Below are 20,455 nucleotides of genomic sequence, written 5' to 3'. Positions count from 1 at the left end.
GTTCTGTAAGGACAGATATTGGCTGTGCTTGTTCCAGAATTATGAAGTTGATTTAGCTATTTGGACACAAAGTATGACTTACAGAATCCTATTTGTGACCATGAGTTGACTGTGCCAGCCAGTCTAATTATCCCCAGTGAGTGTCCAGGTCAAGGGATAGAGCTTATATTTCTTCAAAAGTGGGCATCTAGACAGCCTGGCACATGCTAGTTCAAGGATAGAGAAAGCTCAGCCTTCTCAAATGGTTGAAGGTGAATGCACCTTTCCAGGCCCTGTGTTCATTGTGCTGTAACTCTTGCTTTCTGAGCAGCTGGCTGGTGTAACCAAGTGTTTCAGGATTTTTCAGGAGACATAGCCCTAGTCTTGGTAGGACAGTAGAGTGAGAAGGTGAACAAAATACTGGTCCACAGGTCCAGTACGTATGCTCCCTGATGGCTAGGCCTAGCCCGGTTATCCATGTAATCTGATGCTTTTTAATTTCTATTGGTCCCATCAATTCTTGAGTGGCATGTCTTTTGTGTGATAACATCATGTCTAAGTCAAGTCATATACCCCTGATGTCTCTGCTGAGCATGTCTGGAATATCTCAGGCAAAATCGTTATTAGCCTAAGACAGGAGGCCATATCCAAAAGGAATGCCGATCTGGAGCAGGAAGAGGTTCCCAGCACCCTGGTAGGGAATCTATGGCTAATTCAAAGAGTGGTCTGCCTTCCAACTGGCACAGAAAATTATTAAGAGGAGTGGGACAGGAGACTGTGCACATGCAGGCTCCTTTGTCTTACATGTACCTGTTAGCCTGACACAAGGCATTTCACCATATTAAGACTTATGGATTCCTACTAACTTTTTCACTTGTCCTGGCACACATGAGCAATCATGGGCACAACCACATGTAGTTGAACTCCATTCATTTTCCACATATAAAAGAAGCAAGGGATGCTACTTATGGAGGGATGCAGTGCAGAGACATTATATGGAGGAAGCTGGTAGGTCTTACCCATAGAGGGGCACAGACAAAAATGTTTGACCCCCAAGTACCGATTATGCTGTCACCACTGCAGATCTACTCACAACCTGTTCTGAGGGGATGGTAGTCTGCCTGGAAAAGTAGGGTGGACTTTCTGTGCACCTTCAACCAGTGGTGGCTACTGACATTTGAAAGTGGTGAGGCGTAAAAGTTGGGTATGACTTTTATGTAGCGAGTCAAGCGAGCAAGCTAAATGGACAAACATGGAGTCCAAGGTGAGTCCTCCTTCTAAGAATTTTTTTAAAAAAGATTGAGAAATGGTGCATTTGAAAGCAAATTAATTTAGTGAAAAAGTAAGGTTTATAAAGCAGTGGGAACATAGAGGGCCTCATCACGAGTTTTGCGTACTTTTGGCAAGACTGCTGCGGTGGCAGCAACCAAAACACCGCCAATCATGGTGGTAATCTGACCGCCATATTAAAAGTCACACTGTGAAGACCGCCAAATACAGCCAACTATCCACCAGCACAGCCAGCCCGACAAATTCCACTCATCAGATTACGAACCACAAATCACCACATTGGTTTCTTCCATGGCGGAAAACCATTGGCGGTGCGAACTGCGGTGATCCCAACTTACTTCTATCAGAACACCACATCGCATTCGATAGTTTGAACACCCCACACCTGACACACATCCACACACCAGACTCACCTACTCACTCCACTATACAACACACCCCTACACAACCCACAATCCTTTGCATCCAGATCGCCACTCACATAAACTGTAAGGCAAATTTGAAATGAATTCTATTTGGACACAATAGACACACATACACATCTAACTTGGTACACACCCCACATCAGAACAACTATAAAAATACACACATCATTAGCACACACAGTCCGCAACTACCGTCTCCAACTCACATCACAGCACCCACACCTCACCATTTACCCAACCCTGCACCTTTCCACTCACAACATACCCACACACTGTCTACCCAACCACTACCATGTCCCCACAATAACACCCACCTTTCACTGATGAGGAGTTGAGGGTCATGGTGGATGAAATTGTCAGGGTAGAGCCACACTTGTTCAGAGCACAGGTCCAACAAACATCTATTGCCAGGAAAATGGAGTTGTGGCAAAGGATAGTCGATGGGGTCAATTCTGTAGGCACAAGGGACGACATCAGGAAGAGATGGAATGACCTCAGGGGGAAGGTGCATTCCATGGCATCCAGGCACCAGATAGCCGTGCAGAAGACTGGCATTGGACCCCCACCTCCTAGACCTACATTGCCCCCCCCTGCAAGTGCCCATGACCCTCCCCGGCAAGTAGTCTATCCCTCCCAAGAGTTCCCAACCCTCCCCTAAGCCTCGACCTAAGCCCCCGCCAAAGCCTAAACCCAAAGATCCCCCTCCCAACCCTAAACCCATACCCCCCTCTATGCCCCCCAATCCCTGAGGTGCTTGCCTGCCCCCTTGTTGCCCCTACCTGTGTAGGTTACATGGCAGTCAGGAGTCAAGTTAGGGGCACATGCAAGTGCATTATGTGCATGTAGCACTTGTTCAATATGGACTGGCCTATGGCCTTAGACTTTTTATTATATATATATATATATATATATATATATATATATATATATAGATATATATATATATATATATATATATATATAGATATATATATATATATTTATATATATATATATATATAAATATATATATTTATATATATATATATATATATATATATATATATATATATATATATATATATATATATATATATATATATATATATAAATATACACACACATATTTGTTTATCTATGCCATAATATATATCATGGCCAACCTGTTTTTGGTTTAAAGGTTACATCTTTGTCCTGCATTTCTTTTCTTAGGGCAGTTTTGGTCTTGGCTGATTTAGTTTGTATGTCAGTAAGTTTTATGTGAGTGGTGGTTGTGCTCCAGTTGTGTCTGGGCAGCATGTGTGGTTGTGTGCATAGCATTTGTCCCCCAGTGACAGGTGTGTATTGTGTGATGGGAATGTGGATGTTGGGGACACGTTGTTGCGTTGGTATTGTGTAGTGTTTGTGTTGGCGTGTTATTTGCAATGTTGTGTGCCTGCAGGTATGACGTATGTTGCGTTGTTTGGATGTGTTATTGTGTGTGTTCGTTCTGTGGTAATGGTAGGTTGTATTATATGTATGATGTGTCAAGTGGTGGTGTCCATTGTGGGTGCTTGCCAATGCTTTGGTGGTGTTGCGGTTGTGGTGTAGTTGTATCATTTGGTGGTGTAGTATGTTGTTGTGTGTGAGTGTGCCAGTTCTGTGTATCTGGGGGTTGGTGTGTGTTTCAGCCGTGTGTGTGATGGATGTTGTGTGAGTACTATGTATGTGAATGTGGGTATGTGGCTGTGTGTGATTGTATGTGTCAGTGTGAGGTTACCTGTGTGTGTCGTCCTCGCCATCCGTTTCTGATTGTTATGTTGTGTGTGCATTAGTACTTTGACATTTGCAACAGTGACAGGTAAATGTGTGTAGTCACAGATGCGGTCGTTATCGTCGTCGCTGGTTTCGAAGTCATTGGGTGAGCAAGAGCAGCAGGAAGATATGTAGTTCACATTCCATGGCGGCTCCAAACGATTATGGGTTCCTGAAGGTGAGTGTCTCCTTTCATAGACCTGATTTCCGCCACGATTTCTGTGGTGGTGGGAATGTGGTGGAAACCTTGGTGGTGTGCAGTCTTGTAAGCTGTCTGACTGTAACATGGTCTCCGCTGGCCTGCAAGTGGCTACCGTAGTCCGTGGCAGCCTGACCACATCGGTGCCAGCGGTGGTTTGGCTGTATTCTGTTGGTATGATCTCCATGGTCATAATTTGGAGGTCTTCTCTGCAAGCCTGTTGCTGGTACAACCGCCACCGTCAACATGGCAGTCCTGAGACCACCAAACTCACAAAAAAAACATAGTCTTGAAATACTAAACACATTAAAAACGTCCCCATATCTTACTGCATTAATACGTTCAACAGTTACTTTAATGTACAAATTGTACAGCGCAACAACTTTAGGCCCTTTAAAGTGTGTTCTTGCCCAGTGTCTAGCACTGCATGCAGCATCAACTTTGGAAGAAATTGCTCTAACTTGGCATCAGGAAGCACACACAGCTGTTGGCTGCAATCAATCATGCAGAAATATGTGCAGACAAATCTTTAAGTAGGATGAAAAAGTGGGGGCTCTCTAAAAGGGAACATGTAAAATACATTTCTGTGATTCCCATTGTGTGTCACCCACCTGTATTTTGGCTTCTCTCTGAGATGTTACTGCTTCCAGAAACATAACAACTGACATACACCTGAAATCTGTCAGTACTATTGGTTTTGTCAAAGGCTGTTAGCTTTTTAAAATAAACAAGTCACATCAATGATTAGTTATAAATAATTAACATTGGAAATGTTTCAATTTTGAAATTGTGAGACTGTGTCTTAAACATTATTGAGGCCTGTGGAAGGAGTATGGCCTTCAGTTATGTGTGCTTAACATTAGAAATGTACGCTCTTTTACTCTTCACATCTCATCCATCTGCACATTTGCAACCTCCTTTCTTTCCTCTTCAGCACCCTCTTTTTCCTCTCCCCTAAATTCACACCCTTGCATCTCCCTTATTTTACCAACCCAAACATACACCGCACTCATTCACATTTAAGCACATTACTTTATTTTGCTTTTGCCTTCTAAATATTTTGACCTCAATGCATCCCTTCACACACATTTACACTGAATTTAATTTGCAACTGGAATACATGGCCATTGTTCTATGTATTCTGCAGAGACCAACCCACTGTCAGGCACTTTGCTTTGCCTGCAGGCTAAGCACCAGCGCTCTCAAATGAAGCCCCTCATAAACACCTATCACGAGTCAACTTATGCAATATGCAAGAGTAATACAATGCACAGAAACACAGCATGATGAAACAGCTAACTCTCTTGAGGAATGCAACATTAAGTAAAACATGTGATATAAGAGGAACTAAATGAGTGACACACATTACACGCATTTTAACATTCATTGTTCACATATCAATCCATGTGTGTGGCATTAATGTTAAGGGCATGAAGATAGGGCTAGCTTTAACAGCATACAGCAGATAACTGCCTTTACTGTAAGCATATATTTCTCCCCTTACGTTTGACTAGGATATTTGGATATTTGGATCCATTCTGCAAGGAAGCTAGAACGCTGCTCATCTTTTGAAACAGTTTCATGAGGAACCAGTACAGCAGCTCCACTTCTAAAGGAGCTAGCGATCTGCAGCCAGGGCCTGGGGTCACATTGGTGAAGGTTTCCATGACAAGGGGTCTCAGTACAAAAAAAAGAACACAAGTTTAGTGATGAATGGGGAAAGGGTGGGATCTATGCCTGTTAATGACAGATGGCTGCCATCACTCAGGGATGCCCAAAACCTTTATGCTAAAAGGGTAACTTGCCTATAGTGGCTACTGTCATAGACCACAATGGAAATGAATGACTTTGGAGCAGTCAGCCCTTGTGCATCACAGTGTAAAAAGTTGATTTATTGCCTGGCTTCCATCTCGTGTTTCAAAGCGTGGCGGGGCAGGCAGCCGGGACAGACATCCCAGATTTAAATGCATCGATTTGTTTGGAGATCCGATTGTATCTCTAAACAAAACGATCTATTTCATTTGTTTTAGGTGACTGTGTAGGAATTTCAGAGGGGTGTAGCCCCTCAGCCCTAAAAGAGAAACCGGCCCTGGCCAAGGTTCAACATCACCACAGATTCTATAAGACAAGGAGAGGAGATCTGTTCCAACCCTTGTTTGCAATCTCAGTACAGTGCTATAAAAGAAAATGATTGCCATAAAAGAAAATGATTAACATGCCAGTTAGTTGCTTTAAGAAAGCAAGATTCTTGAAGAAAAGGTTCACAGAATAATAACATATGCCTGTTTGAAACAACTGAATGTGTCAACCAAAGGTAAGCTGTCATGGGCACAACTCACAGTGAGCGGGGCACATTCTCTCTCTACAAACTTGGCTCGGGTCTTCAATTTATATATCTCATCCATTAATGTCCAACAACTCCCGAGGCAGGAGCATGACATTCATGGTCTTACTACTTCGGCAACCCCTGAGGACTCGTTTTTTACTGAAATTATGCGAAAAAATGTATCAGTTTTATAAATTTCACTTGCCATTCCGGGCAGCTATAACGTTTTGGACTTTGACCAACTGCAAAACCTGGGGGAAGTTTAGTGATTATTTACCATTCTTTATCAGTTAATCTTTAACCTCACGATCTTATAACTTCTGCCAAGATACTTAACTTTTGCATTGATGTTATTGTTCTCACCTTTCCTTGCTGGCACTCTGAATTTTCGCATACTCTAAATCTGCGTTTTAGCTACTTCTGTTAATTTCCCCCTGGGCTATGCACTTCACAAACTTTATGGTTTTAGGTGACCTTATCCTCTAATTGATGAGCCAACTATACCTGAATGGTAAACCTTACTTGATTTTATCTCTGTTTCGGATCGTAAGAAATTAGTAGTTTCTCCCAGCAACTCTACGGGCCATCTACCAGATCCTATTTTCTCTTCTCACATGGCCCTTTTGTTCTTGGGCCCTATTGCTTATACTTAATTGGACCACTTTGGTATTCCTTCCCTTTACTCAAGGCCCCTTCTGAGGAAGCAATTACCTGCTCCTTACGTTATTGTACCTGGCAAGTACAGGGCCTAGGACACCTCTTCTATTTTCAACATCGCTCTTATTATGCATATGCCAGTCAGATGGCTGTACAACCAATCAGAAGTTGTTCCTCAAAGGATGAATGCCTCCCTTGATGATATTGAACCTTTAAAAGTAGTGAAATCTCAAAGTGCTGCTCAGTTAGCACCCTTTTTTACAGATGTACTTGCTCTTGCTTTGCAAACATCAGTGCAAATTCTTACTAATGAATTTGAGATCTTAAGACAACAAAAATACCTAAATGATTTATAAAGCTGCACTTAAAGTCTATTGCTCACAGATTTGATGAACGTAGTCTCCTTTCTATTCCATGCAAATTAAGTCTGCTCACGATTCACCTTGTAAATTCTGAAATTGTATAAAATCTGGTTGACCTGCAATCGCTTTCCTCGCTATCAAACCTTTTTTTCCATTATTCTTTTCTGATAAAATTTAAAAAATATACTCTGGGCATCAGTGGCGGCCATTAATTTTAGGAGGGAGGGGGGCGGGCGGGACACACAAGCACACATGCACACTCACACTCATTCAATCACACACGCGCGTACACACAGATCCATTCACAACACTCATTATCAAATTTTCAAACATGCACGCACCAAACATTCATTTAAAAAACACACACACTCTTACCTTTAGCTCTGCCTCGGGGTCCCAGGAGGGTTGGGACTGCTGCCTTCTCTCACTGGCTAACCTAAGTGCAGCCAATGAGGGAAGGCAGCAGTCCCAACTCGTCACTGAAGGGGGGGGGGGCTCGAGTCACCTTTGCTAGGCTGCAGAGGTCATGCCCACAGGACTCTGACTTTTTTAGCCCAGCAAAGTTTAGCCCAGGGAGCCGGGAGCCTGCGCTCATAGTGCATGTCTAGATTCTAGCTACCTGACCTGAAAATGAAGAGTGCCCATCAGGCTGATGTTTTCTCAGCCTGACAGACACTCTTCTTGAGGGGCAAAGGTGGGGGGTGTGGCCCCTGAGCCCCAAAGGGCAGGCCGCGGCTGCCGGGCATGCTGCAGATGTATCAAATTTTGACTCCAACAACATCTACTCGGTCAGTGAATCAGATTTTTCTGATTTCGATGGCTGTATCTCACACATACATTAGTCTCTATCAGAAGTTTTGCTATGGTCTGTAGAGGAACTAATGCAGTCATCAGAGCATGGTGAGCTGTTCTCCATTCTACCAGATCATAGGGAAATGTACTCCACTGCCTTGGTGGAGTACAGTATATGTAGACATCTCGAAAAGGTAGGCAGAGATCTATGAGCCTTTCAAAAGGCACTGACACTTTGCTGAGCGACTACTGCGTTTAATACAGCCGCTTAGCAAAGTTTTTTGTTTTTCAAAAGTAAACTGTCAAAAGAAAAAAAACAATCGTCCCTGACACAGTAGGAGTATTCTCCCAGCATCTGGGAGTCATTTCTTTGTTTTCCTCTTTGGGGCCATCAGGAAAAGACTGGTGGTCCTCAAGAAGAAAAGAGTATGTTAAAATGTCCAATCTAAATACCAACGGCACAATATCCAATGAGATGAAGGTCAAAGGTTTCCACCAGGATAGCCAACATACACTCTGCAATCAGAATGTAGACGTCAGAGTCTATGTAGAATGAGCATTCTACATAGAGTGGAGGAACAACACATTTTGGTGAACAGGATATCTGCCACTTCTTTGAAACTGATTGCTTTCATTGTCATTTGTTCCCTTACAGTGAAAGAAGACGGCCCCACTTAAAAAAAAAACCTGCTTCTTCCGAGGTCATCAGTAATTATCAACCTATTTATTTGCTTCCCTGTGCCACAAAAATCATGGAAAAAAAACTATGTGCCCGATTTCGAGTTTGGCATTAGGGTTACTTTGTCACAAACGTGACTGATATCCTGTCCGCAGAATAAGAATCTCCACAGGCTATAATTGGATCTTAATATGGCAGACAGTATATCCAAAACATTTGTGATGGAGTAACCCTATCTGCTAAATTCTTAATCAGGCCCTAAGTCATCAGCTGTCTTCTCTGTTGTGAAAAATCAACTCCTTGATCCTGTGTAGTTAGGGTTTCACCTGCTTCACTGTACAGAGATTCCCTTGCTTTCCATTACTGATAATCTTTGTACAGTTCTTGATTAATGTTAGAAATGGGGTCTTTGATTGACAGTCAGGTTACCCCCTGTTCAAGCAAGGACCCTTACTCCAGTCAGGGTAAAAGAGAACCACCCTCAGCTAACCCCTGCTTACCCCCTTGGTAGCTTGGCAGAGCAGGAGGCTTAACTTCAGAATGCTAGGTGTAAAGTATTTGTACCAACACACACAGTAACTTAATGAAAACACTACCAAATGACACAACATAGGTTTAGAAAAAATAGAGAATATTTATCTAAACAAAACAAGACCAAAACGACAAAATTCCGACATTCACAAGTCAAGTTCAGAATTTCTAAAGATTAAATTAAAAAATAGCGCTTAGAAACACAAAATGCTTCGATGAGGTGTTAACACAGCATCGTAACAGAGTCGTTCCCAACAATCCAACACCAACGGCGCCAGCCACGGAGTTACGCAGACCCCCGGGTACAGTACCTCAGTGAAGAGTGAAAACAAGCTGATGCGCGAAGTCGGGGATCGCGGCGTCCGTGCGAAATGTTGAATCTGCACACTTCGAGTGGTGTCAGTCACGACGTGGTGCGGCGACTTCCACTGAGTCGCAGACTTCAGTGGGGCTGCAGCAGTGTCAGGCCTGCGAAGTTCGTCGCGTTACAGCGAAGATCACGAAGTCGGTTGTAGGCGGCATCACCGTATTCGGCAGCGGCGTTGGTCCAGAGTCGTCCAAAGTCGATTCCCTTGAATTTTCACCAGCTTTTCCTTTCAAGGGCCCAGGGACTGGATAGGACACCAATTGTCAGGGCAGGAGTCTCAGCAGAGAGCCCAGGTGCTGGTAAGGGAAGTCTTTGATGGCCCTGAGACTTCAGAACAGGGGGCAAGCTCAGTCCAAGCCCTTGGAGAGTCCTTCTCAAGCAGGAATATACAACAAAGTCCAGTCTTTGTCCTCTAACTCTGGCAGAAGCAGCAACTGCAGGATAGCTCCACAAAGCACAGTCACAGGCAGGGCAGCTCTTCTTCCTCAGCTCTTCTCCAGGCAGAGGTTCCTCTTGATTTCCAGAAGTGATCTAAAGTCTGTGGTTTTAGGTGCCCTTCTTATACCCAGTTTTTCCTTTGAGGTGGGCCTACTTCAAAGTAAAGTCTATTTTGAATGTGAAATCCTGCTTTACCCAGGCCAGGCCCTAGACACTCACCAGGGAGTTGGAGACTATATTGTTTGAGGACCGGCACAGTCCTTTCAGGTGTGAGTGACGACTCCTCCACTCCCTCCTAGCACAGATGGCTCATCAGGAAATGCAGACTACACCCCAGCTCCCTTTGTGTCACTGTCTAGTGTGAGGTGCAACCAACCCAACTGTCAAACGGACCCAGACAGGGAATCCACAAACAGGCAGAGTCACAGAAATGGTATAAGCAAGAAAATGCTCACTTTCTAAAAGTGGCATTTTCAAACACACAATCTTAAAATAAACTTCACTAAAAGATGTATTTTTAAATTGTGAGCTCAGAGACCCCAAACTCCACATGTCTATCCACTCCCAAATGGAATCTACACTTTAATCATATTTAAAGGTAGACCCCATGTTAACCTATGAGAGGGACAGGCCTTGAAACAGTGCAAAACGAATTTGGCAGTATTTCACTGTCAGGACATATATAAGACATTATTATATGTCCTACCTTAACCATACACTGCACCCCGCCCTTGGGGCTACCTAGGGCCTACCTCAGGGGTGTCTGACATGTAAGAAAAGGGAAGGTTTAGGCCTGGCAAGTGGGTACACTTGCCAAGTCGAATTTACAGTTAAAACTGCACACAGACACTGCAGTGGCAGGTCAGAGACATGATTGCGTAACTACTTATGTGGGTGGCACAACCAGTGCTGCAGGTCCACTAGTAGCATTTGATTTACAGGCCCTTGGCACCTCTAATGCACTTTGCTAGGGACTTACTAGTAAATCAAATATGCCAATCATGGATAAGCCAATTACATACACATTTTGTAAAGCAGCACTTGCACTTTAGCACTGGTTAGCAGTGGTAAAGTGCCCAGAGTAACAAAAACAGTAAAATCAGAGTCCAGCACACATCATTAAAACCCTGAGGAACAGAGGCAAAAAGTTAAGGGAGACCACACCAAGGATGAAAAGTCTAACAACTAAGGAAGATGATCTCTTTAATCTTTTTTGACACAAGTTACACAGTATCACAGTTAACTTTGATAATTCAAGTGGCTAATAATGGTATGGCAGAATTATTTCCTGATTTGATTCTTTTCTTTCAGACTACTGTCAGGCAATCCAATTACTCCTTACCAAGACACCTATAAAAATCTTCCCTGTGCTATTCCACTATGGTCATTACTCAGTATCACTTTGTTTAACTCCTCTCTCTTATTAAATCATGTGGCCTTTCTTTCGTACGGACTCTACTCAGATTATGTTGTCTTTTACTGATAAGCTGGACAACAATCAAGTTACCTTCAGGGTTTTTATGTCAGCAGTGACCAAATGTATGAAACAAATACCCTTGTTAACGCGAACGTCTTAATTAGAAATTGTTCATGAATGTTTATGTACTTTGAATAGTGAATTTGGTAGAAAATGATTAACGTAGAAAAATAATGTGCACGTTTGAAATTGTGAACTCAGAGAATGGCCACCAGTATTTACGAATTGTACTAAATGAGTGATTAATATACAGGAAATATTGAAAATGTATTAGATTAATGTAGTAATACGTCATATTGAGAGTTATAACCTATGTTTTGCAATAATTGTAGGCCTTAACTTAGCGAGTGTCTTGGTCTAGTCTTGCCAGGCCTCATGCAGAAGCTGTATTTCTTAACGTTTAATGAAAAATGCTGATAAGATGAACTAACTGTGAACTGCTTATTGTTTAATAAAATTTGCTTAGCTGAAGCTTCTATATAAACTAACAGACAGGAGATGATGGAACTAGAATTGTATCAATTGGTGTGGAATGTATTTTAGATGTACTTTCCCAGGACTCAAACAATGAAGACACTGACTGGAGAAGAAGATGCAACATTTTCGATACCTGACGAGCCGTATGATTGTAAGGCAGACCAATCAACGACATGTGAATTGTGAAATATTAGAAATCATAGATTTGGTACATAGACATTATTAGATAGGGTAAACGCATAAGATTAGTTGACCAATTGGAAATTGGGGGATAGTCTGGGTGACTTTGATATAACAACATGACAAAGGGAAGAGAGCTCAGATGTTAGGTGTTAGGGTGCGAGACTGCAAGACTGCAGAGGTGATTCGAGATTCTGTCATTAGGCTCATACTCTCTGACTGAGAGCCTGATGTGATGCTGATCGACTGATAACCTCAAGACGAAGAAAGACTGACTCTGTTGCTGACCCATGCCGAGGATAGGAAGATATGACAATGTGACTGAATTATATTTTTTGTGCCTTTTCTTTCTAGGTACCAACTGCTCTGTCTAATATTATTCTTAGCTAGATGCCTTCTAAATTTTTGTTTCTAAATTGTTTTGCATGAAGTCCCACATGCTGATGCTAATCTGGGTTAGATGAGGGTTTTCTTACATGATGTTTGACAGATTACAGAGACAAATGGTTGACAGACTGTTTTGCTGAATTCCATGACTAGAAATGATTTATTACCTTTGTTTCTTCTACTGACTTATGCAAGTTCTCTACAATGTATTTTGATGCAAGTTATGATTACGTAGTGTTTCTGGCAACTTCTAACAAATTAATGTTCTGATTTGAATCGAATTGCATTTGAATATATCTCAAAACTTAGTATTGTAACTAATAGGGAAATAAAATTACTAAAACGTATACTGAGGTGTGGTTATTCATGGCTGAAGAGTCATTGTGTTTGCTATTGTTTTTACTGATTGTTGATTAATGCTTTGTCTAATGGTTATTGAATTTTGTGGAGTGGTTATTGGGAAACATTGGTCAAATCATAGCTAGGATACTCCATGCAAATCAAAACGTTAATCGACCTAAATGCGTCACCTTGTGAGTTCCCTTATTGAGGACTGATGCACCAACAACCTTAAATTAAATATGGTTAACGTTGAAGTCATAATTTAGGGCAAATGCCCTCATTGTGTTGCTTATCTTGGTGGCCTGCTGAACTGGGCACTTTGAAGCCACAGAATACAGAACATGGAAAGAGCCTTAAGTCATAATTCAAGAATGTTTACAATGAAGCAGGATATTTGTGGGCGATAAATCCTAGATTGTAGGGAAGCAGTGTGCTCTCAAGATGTGAGTACCCACCTCATTTCTGAATTGCCGAAGAGTTGGGACAGTTCTGATGTTTACAGGGTGGTTGTTCCAGGTACAGACCTTCACTTTGTGTAACATTTGTGATATTGCAGCCCATGTCCCTTAAACCTATTGGATTGCAGTAATGTCTGGATTGCAATATGTGACTGCAAATGAAAGTTTGGTGACCTGCTCTCCTTTTCACGCCTTTCATCCCTGCATTCACAGACATTCAGAAGGAATCACAAAGGGAATCATATATAAATATTTTTTTCATGACTGGATTTTTGCAAAACCTCGCAAACTATCTTTTTGCACTGTACAGAATTAGCACAGCTCACAAAGCATAAAAGTGATCTTAACTGGACTGCGGACATTATGCAAACATATCATCTGGCATTTGAGTTCACCTGAATCTCCTTACATGAGACACCCTAGATATGGCTTTATGAGGGTGGTGATAACAGAACCCCTCCTTTTCTCTTGCATCAGCGTTCGTAAATTCTGATCATAAATAATAATTCTATCAATCAAAACTATGTCAATTCTGAAAGAAAGAAAGAAAGATAAACATTCATAAAAAGTAGAGTATAGAATACAACCCCAGACAGCTGATTCATGTCAGTATCTTTCAAATCGGGCATGCAGACATTACAATGAAGACCTAAATGACGACTATATTGCATTTCTTAATAGAATTTAACATACATAGGTAAAGTTCTGATGATCGTGTTGGAAGCAGACGTCATACGGGTATTCGATCAATCCATAATTCACAGGAATCAGGGTGTCCAATCATAAGCCTAATTTCTTGCAGCATTAAAGTTGTTGCATTTATTTGAGACTTAAGGTTGAATTCAGTGAAAAGAAACTCTCGTGTCTCAAATGGTCAAGAAATGGCCATGTTGCCATTGTATGAAATAGATCTAGGTCCACTGCGTCAAAATGCACAAAGTTAGATGAATCGTGCAGATTTTAGCTGTACAAATTCAAGAGTGTAAAATAACGATGCCACAAAGTGTTAGAACGTTTGTGATTTGACTCTGAAAAATAAATTTATTGCATGGAACGTTTTGACACATTGCTTTATATTTTATGCAGATACAGGAAAACTGCCATATAAAAGTCTCAGTCATTGGAGCGACATAACATAACCGTTTGCTTATCATATTAGGATCCTCTAGGAATGTAGAACTTTTGCATATATTTTACACTTTTAACAGACTACTGGAATACACAGTTTTGACGTAGCTTTCAAGTCAGTTGTGGAAACTTTAGTTTTCAGCCAAAGTGCAGGGTGTTGTTTAGGAGACAACGTACATCGAAATGTCAGCATATTCCACCAGACGAGGCTTGTTCCTTGGAGACACACTTTATTGAAAAAACATTGTCTCATACATTTCAGCAGTACCATCTGATTCAGTAATAAGGTACAGCTAATTGCATACTACACAGTCTCCACTGATGCCAATTATAAAGTTGAACGTCTAGGAGGGATCAACTACCAATAAATGGATGGAGTTTGAGTAGATATATTCATAATTGAGATCTTTTGAGGTTCCTAAAAAATATATTTAACATCAATAATTTGAAATATGTTGAGATAGACTCAGTCAAATAGCCTTAATGTGTGTACAAGTTGGGTAATTCAATCATCTTAAGAACATTTATGCTTCCAACTAAAGAAAGATGAAAATCTTTCTATCTCTTGAAGTTACCAGGCAATTGTTTGAGTCATGGATTGTGGTCAACTGTATTTTCTGTATCAAAATGTAATTCGAAAGTACTAAATTACTTCTATGGCATCATGGAAATAAAGGTTTCAAATATACACGTTACAATACGAATGTTGACTCAATCCACTTGCAGCCTAAGAGCAGTACAAAGCTCATATTCACTAGGGGTGGGTGTAACTTGTGGAATTTGACTCAGTAGAATTCTGCAGAGTTACATAAAAACTCAGTGAGTTTCTGCAGATTTCCGCCAACAGGCACAAATAGGGACTTCACACTGCTTGCACTGTGATTTAGCTCTGGTAACATGTTCTGCACTGAAAAATCAGTGCAAACAGCACCATGCGGTGTGCCAGAGTGTGCAGCTACTCGAGTTGATTATGCTGCCACTTGAGTAGACTTTCTAGTAAAGTGGCGGCGTTCTGATCACGAACGGTCACGGACGCCCGTGTTAGAAAAATCTCACCAGATGTCCTCCTAGCGACTGGAAATAGTGCTTGGAGACACCCAGGGGGCAGATTTATACTTTTTGGCGCAAACCTGCGTTAGCGCAGGTTTGCGTCAAAAAGTTTAGCGACGGCTAGCGCCATTCCTAGACGCCAGCCGGGCGCCATATTTATGGAATGGCGCTAAGGCCTTGCTAGTGTCCTTGGAAAGAAAGAACATTGTGGGATCTTCCCCCAATTGAAGGTCATTATCCCTGCGGTAACTGCAATGTGTGTACATTAACTAGACGAACTACGTCACTAGATCTTGACCCTATAGGGAAGTGGCACCTAAGAAAACATACGAAATGCAATTCTAAGAATTGCATCTATATGATTACGTGTCCCTGTGGACTACGTTATGTTGGAATGACAACACGTCCTGTTAAGATACGAATCAACGAACACAGGAGCAATATTAGATGCCATAGGGTGACCACTAAACTGAGTGCGCTCTTTTTAGACGCTCCCCACACTCCAGATGATCTTTGGTGGGTGATTTTGGAAGCCCCCAGAGTCTGAAAAAACAACTCTGATTTCCTTTTCAAAATTGAACAGCGTTGGATTTTTAAACTAGGGACCTCCATTAGGGGACTGAACGGTGAGATTCCATGGACCACACTTTCATCATAACTCTCCTAGCTCATGAAAGTGTTTCTAGGCCATTAGTAGCCAGTAGGGATCCCTCAAAACCAAATGTGTATTTAACGTCAATTAGAGACCTTTTTTATACCATCATCATCTCTGTCACCATGAGAAAATATATATTGTTTTACAATTCTATATTGGCTGAGTTCTCTTTTAAATAACATTGACAGCAGAAGATATTAACCCTTGAACTATGAGTTCGGTTTTGCTTGCTTTCTTAGGTCTGGCATACATAAGAAAATATCAGTCACTGGCCCTTTGACTAAAATCTAGTCTGTTTTCTATGTTTAGCAATTTTTTATGCAGAGTCCGTTTTCTCTTTTTATGACTTCTCCCATGCGCGCGAGCTGGCATTCATTTCCGGGTTCTCGCTGCAACGTATAAGAAGCTTTGTGGAGCATCAGCCAGCTGCTATCGGGGACGCTGTCAGGCGGGTAGGGTTAATAACCTACGAGCGACGTGATAATTGTAAGTGGATCTCCGTTTTTCATTCTCTAATATCGCGTATCGGCTGGTGCCGATAACTGTATATATTTTTTTGACTGGGTCCGGCACTATGTATATTGGATCCGCGTTTAAGCGATCCTATACAAATATTTCTAAATCCTCACTAGCTACTGTTTTGGCACTAGGTTTTAGCAATAGCCAAGTGCCTTTGCGTATCGGCTGGTGCCGATAACTGTATATTTTTTTGACTGAGTCCGGCATTATGTATATTGGATCCGCGTTTAGGCGATCCTATACAAATATTTCTAAGTCCTCACTAGCGACTGTTTTGGCACTAGGTTTTAGCAACAGCCAAGTGCCTTTGTGAGCATATTGCTATTTTGGGGTCTGGTTACATATTCACCCTTACTATTGACAAAAGTGTCATTGCTACTAAAACAGTTTTTTGATAGACAATACCGATGTACTTTGACTAATAATCCATTGGATGGTGATAGAATTGTCATTATTATGGATCTTAGTTCCTATAGACGTATCAGATGACTAGAGGTGACACTTCATTTTAGGTGTACACTTTCTCGTTATTTTTGTGACATAATTATTGTTATCATTATCTCTCTTATGACTACCAAAAACATAGAATGTCAGTTCCAGTTCCTGATATGCGATTCCTAGGAGCTCTATCCTTATACCGGGGATGGTAAGCCTATTTTACTCACATTTTCACGCGAATTATGCACTAAATCACTATGGCCCTCATTCTGACCCTGGCGGGCGGCGGAGGCCGCCCGCCAAAGTCCCGCCGTCAGGTTACCGTTCCGCGGTCGAAAGACCGCGGCGGTAATTCTGACTTTCCCGCTGGGCTGGCGGGCGGGGTCGCCTTCAGGCCGCCCGCCAGCCCAGCGGGAAAGAGGCTTCCACGATGAAGCCGGCTCGGAATCGAGCCGGCGGAGTGGAAGCTGTGCGACGGGTGCAGTTGCACCCGTCGCGTATTTCACTGTCTGCGCAGCAGACAGTGAAATACATTTAGGGGCCCTCTTACGGGGGCCCCTGCAATGCCCATGCCAGTGGCATGGGCACTGCAGGGGCCCCCAGGGGCCCCGCGACCCCCCCTACCGCCATCCGGATCCCGGCGGTCGGACCGCCGGGATCTGGATGGCGGTAGGGGGGGTCGGAATCCCCTCGGCGGCGCAGCAAGCTGCGCCGCCTTGGAGGATTCAATGGGGCGGCGGTACACTGGCAGGAGCCCGCCAGTGTTGCCGGTCCGACCGCGGCTTTACCGCCGCGGTCGGAATCCCCATTGGAGCACCGCCGGCCTGTCGGCGGTGCTCCCGCGGTCCTCCGCCCTGGCGGTCTTTGACCGCCAGGGTCAGAATGACCGCCATTATCCACAATGTTGAATGTACTCTGTACTACACATTCTTTATTTTTAGGGCGACCTTATTCGACATAGCAAGTAGTTAAAAGTAAGTGACTGTTTTTGTATTCCTTCCCGAGTAGGGTCAACATTATTTCATTTTGGAGAAGTTGTAAAAGTATTTTTGGTCCTGATGAAGCGTCAATGGATCCAGCTGAACCACCAGACGCGAAACATGTAGACCTGATGACTAGAGGCGCCATAATTGGTTTAATCCTCTTGCGTAATTGTTGAGAGCACGTGAACATTACCACTCACCCTTTGACTCTCACTTCGTTTTTTAATCTTGGTCTCCTCCTTCTTCGTAAAGACAGGAGCCATGCCCACCACCCCACTGGTCATGTCGAGGGGACAAATGTCCCCTGCGCATGGCCATTAGGGCCAGTGCCGTGCAGGGGGCCCCAAGTCAGGGCCCCCCAAGCAGTGTTGGATAAAAAAAAAAAAACACTCAACCGGACTTACCTTGGATGGGGTCCCCATCCGTAGGTGACCTCCAGGTGTGGGTAGGGGCGGTGGGGGTGTCCCTGGGGACAGGGAAGGGCACCTGTGGGCAATTTCCATAGTCTATGACCATGGAAATCTGCCTACAGGTCCCCTTATGCCTGCCAAGACCCAGGCGTTAAATAAAGGTGCTAAGCAAGCTTAGAACCATTATTTCAGGCCACCATCCCACATGCTGGATCTTAGCATGGGGAGATAAATATGGCACAAAGGCCATATCGTCCTTTTCTGGACGGGAACGCCCACCTTGCATCTCATTGAAGCAAGGTAGGTTTTCCCCTCCAGAAAGCGGCGTAAACACCATAACTTTGGCGCTATATGTGTCTAGTGCCAAAGTATAAATATGGAGTTGGGTTTGCGCTGAATTAGCGTAAAAAAATGACACTAATTCGGCTCAAACCTAGTATAAATATGGGCCCTAATCTTGGTCGCCAACTCACATTTCTTGAGCTGTATGCGAGAAAGAATTCCAACATGCAGCTTAGTTGAATTTAGCAGGAACTTTGTGTTACATGAGTAATGTGGAGTTGCAAAACATTCTGCCAATTTCATGGGCAGAACAGAATATTCCACCACCGCTAGTAGCCACCTCTTCAAATGCAGCTAAACCTTCATCAGGGTTATATAGATAGCCTTGTCATCTACATAGAAAATGCTTCAACTTCTCCCACATCCAAGGCAATCAGGCACATTAATGGCTCTGTAGGTAGGGGAAAATGACTAGGTAGTAGCAACAATTGGATGCGCAAACAGAAAGGCGCCTGTCTTCCGGGGGCAAAGGAGACACCATCACTGACCATCGAAAGCCGGTTTTCTATAGGTGTCCTTTAAGGTTCTTGACAGCAACACAGTCAACATCTTAAGCCTAACAGAAGAAGCAGACAACAGCACAGCGTTTCCCTGTGGAAGGACCCCTCAAAGTGAGGCGTAGCTCTAGTGCTTCAAATTGTAGGTATGCTTTGGCTCGTAGGGTTTTATCAGCCATTCTCCAAAAAAATGAACTGCTTTGAACAGTGGTCTCTGATCTCATGTTAGTGAGCTTCCCCCTCTTCCCCACTTCCATAGAGCGGTGCATTCTTGATAACATCAGAGAGCCTTCTCACTGTGGGAAACAACCAGGGAGGTGTGGATTTTTCTTGGTCTCTCGTATATCTATTGCATTAAGGGCTACCTCACCAATAAGGCTGATGGAGTACATATAGCACTAGTTGCTTAACACAAACTGATAGAGGGCCCCTGCAGAATGTGGTGAGGATCCTCAGACTTCTATATATCACAGCTATTCAAATACTTCAGGCTGACCAGGGGCTCTTGAAGGATGGGACCCTGCTAAGCGATGTAGGGGTCTGCTTTATGCCCCTTTGCATCTGTTCCCCTTTGATTTGGAACAACAACTATATATTATTTAGTAGGTGGTTGACGGGACACTTGATCATCTTTGGTAGGTGGTTCATGTGACATTTCATGTGACGGAAAGGTGTTACAAACAGTAGTGTTTGGGGCTCTAAGACTGGTGAGGAGAATCTTTTTGTTGTGTATCTTGGGTAAATTAAGCAGGATGGGAAGTTGTGTGGAATGTTGGACAGAGGTATTTATTTGATGCAGAGTAACCTGCCAAACATTCATGATTGCCACTACCGTGGGTGATCTCCTCAGCTCCCAGAATGGTTTCAAATGATAAATTAAAGTACCAGACAGATATTATGGTGACATTGAGTCAGCTTTCATCACTGGGCCGATTATGTATTAATTCAACTTATCCAGCACCAATTCTGAGTGCTGCATTCAAATAGTCACCACATCAAACCAGCTTTAAAAAAAAATCCACTGGCTCCCAGTGGAATCCAGATTCAAATTTCAAATGATCCATCCCCATGCCCAAGTCGATTTAGAACAAGGGTACAAATATTTGCAGGAGAGACCATACACTACATTCCGACCAGGAACCACTGTACAGACAATGCACTGATCCACTGGCAACTAAAGTTCAAATGAAGAAAACATGAGGTTAGATCAGTGAGAGTGCAAGGCCCCATGACCAAAATGTGCTCTCACTGACCCCGGATGATGCACGCAAACTATTTACTCGTCAGGAAACGA

At 42.9% G+C, this 20,455-nt stretch overlaps 1 protein-coding gene across 1 annotated transcript in view; it reads right to left on the bottom strand.

The window, feature by feature from the left end:
- Positions 1 to 20,455, bottom strand: part of IL22RA1 (interleukin 22 receptor subunit alpha 1) — a 143,576-nt gene that overhangs the window by 122,367 nt on the left and 754 nt on the right. The gene's annotated exons all lie outside the window — the stretch shown is intronic.

The sequence above is a fragment of the Pleurodeles waltl genome, chromosome 3_1, assembly GCF_031143425.1.
Source record: "Pleurodeles waltl isolate 20211129_DDA chromosome 3_1, aPleWal1.hap1.20221129, whole genome shotgun sequence".
Lineage (NCBI taxonomy): Eukaryota > Metazoa > Chordata > Amphibia > Caudata > Salamandridae > Pleurodeles > Pleurodeles waltl.
Note: the sequence above shows the minus strand (reverse complement) of the source record. Positions and strands in the feature narration are given on the sequence as shown.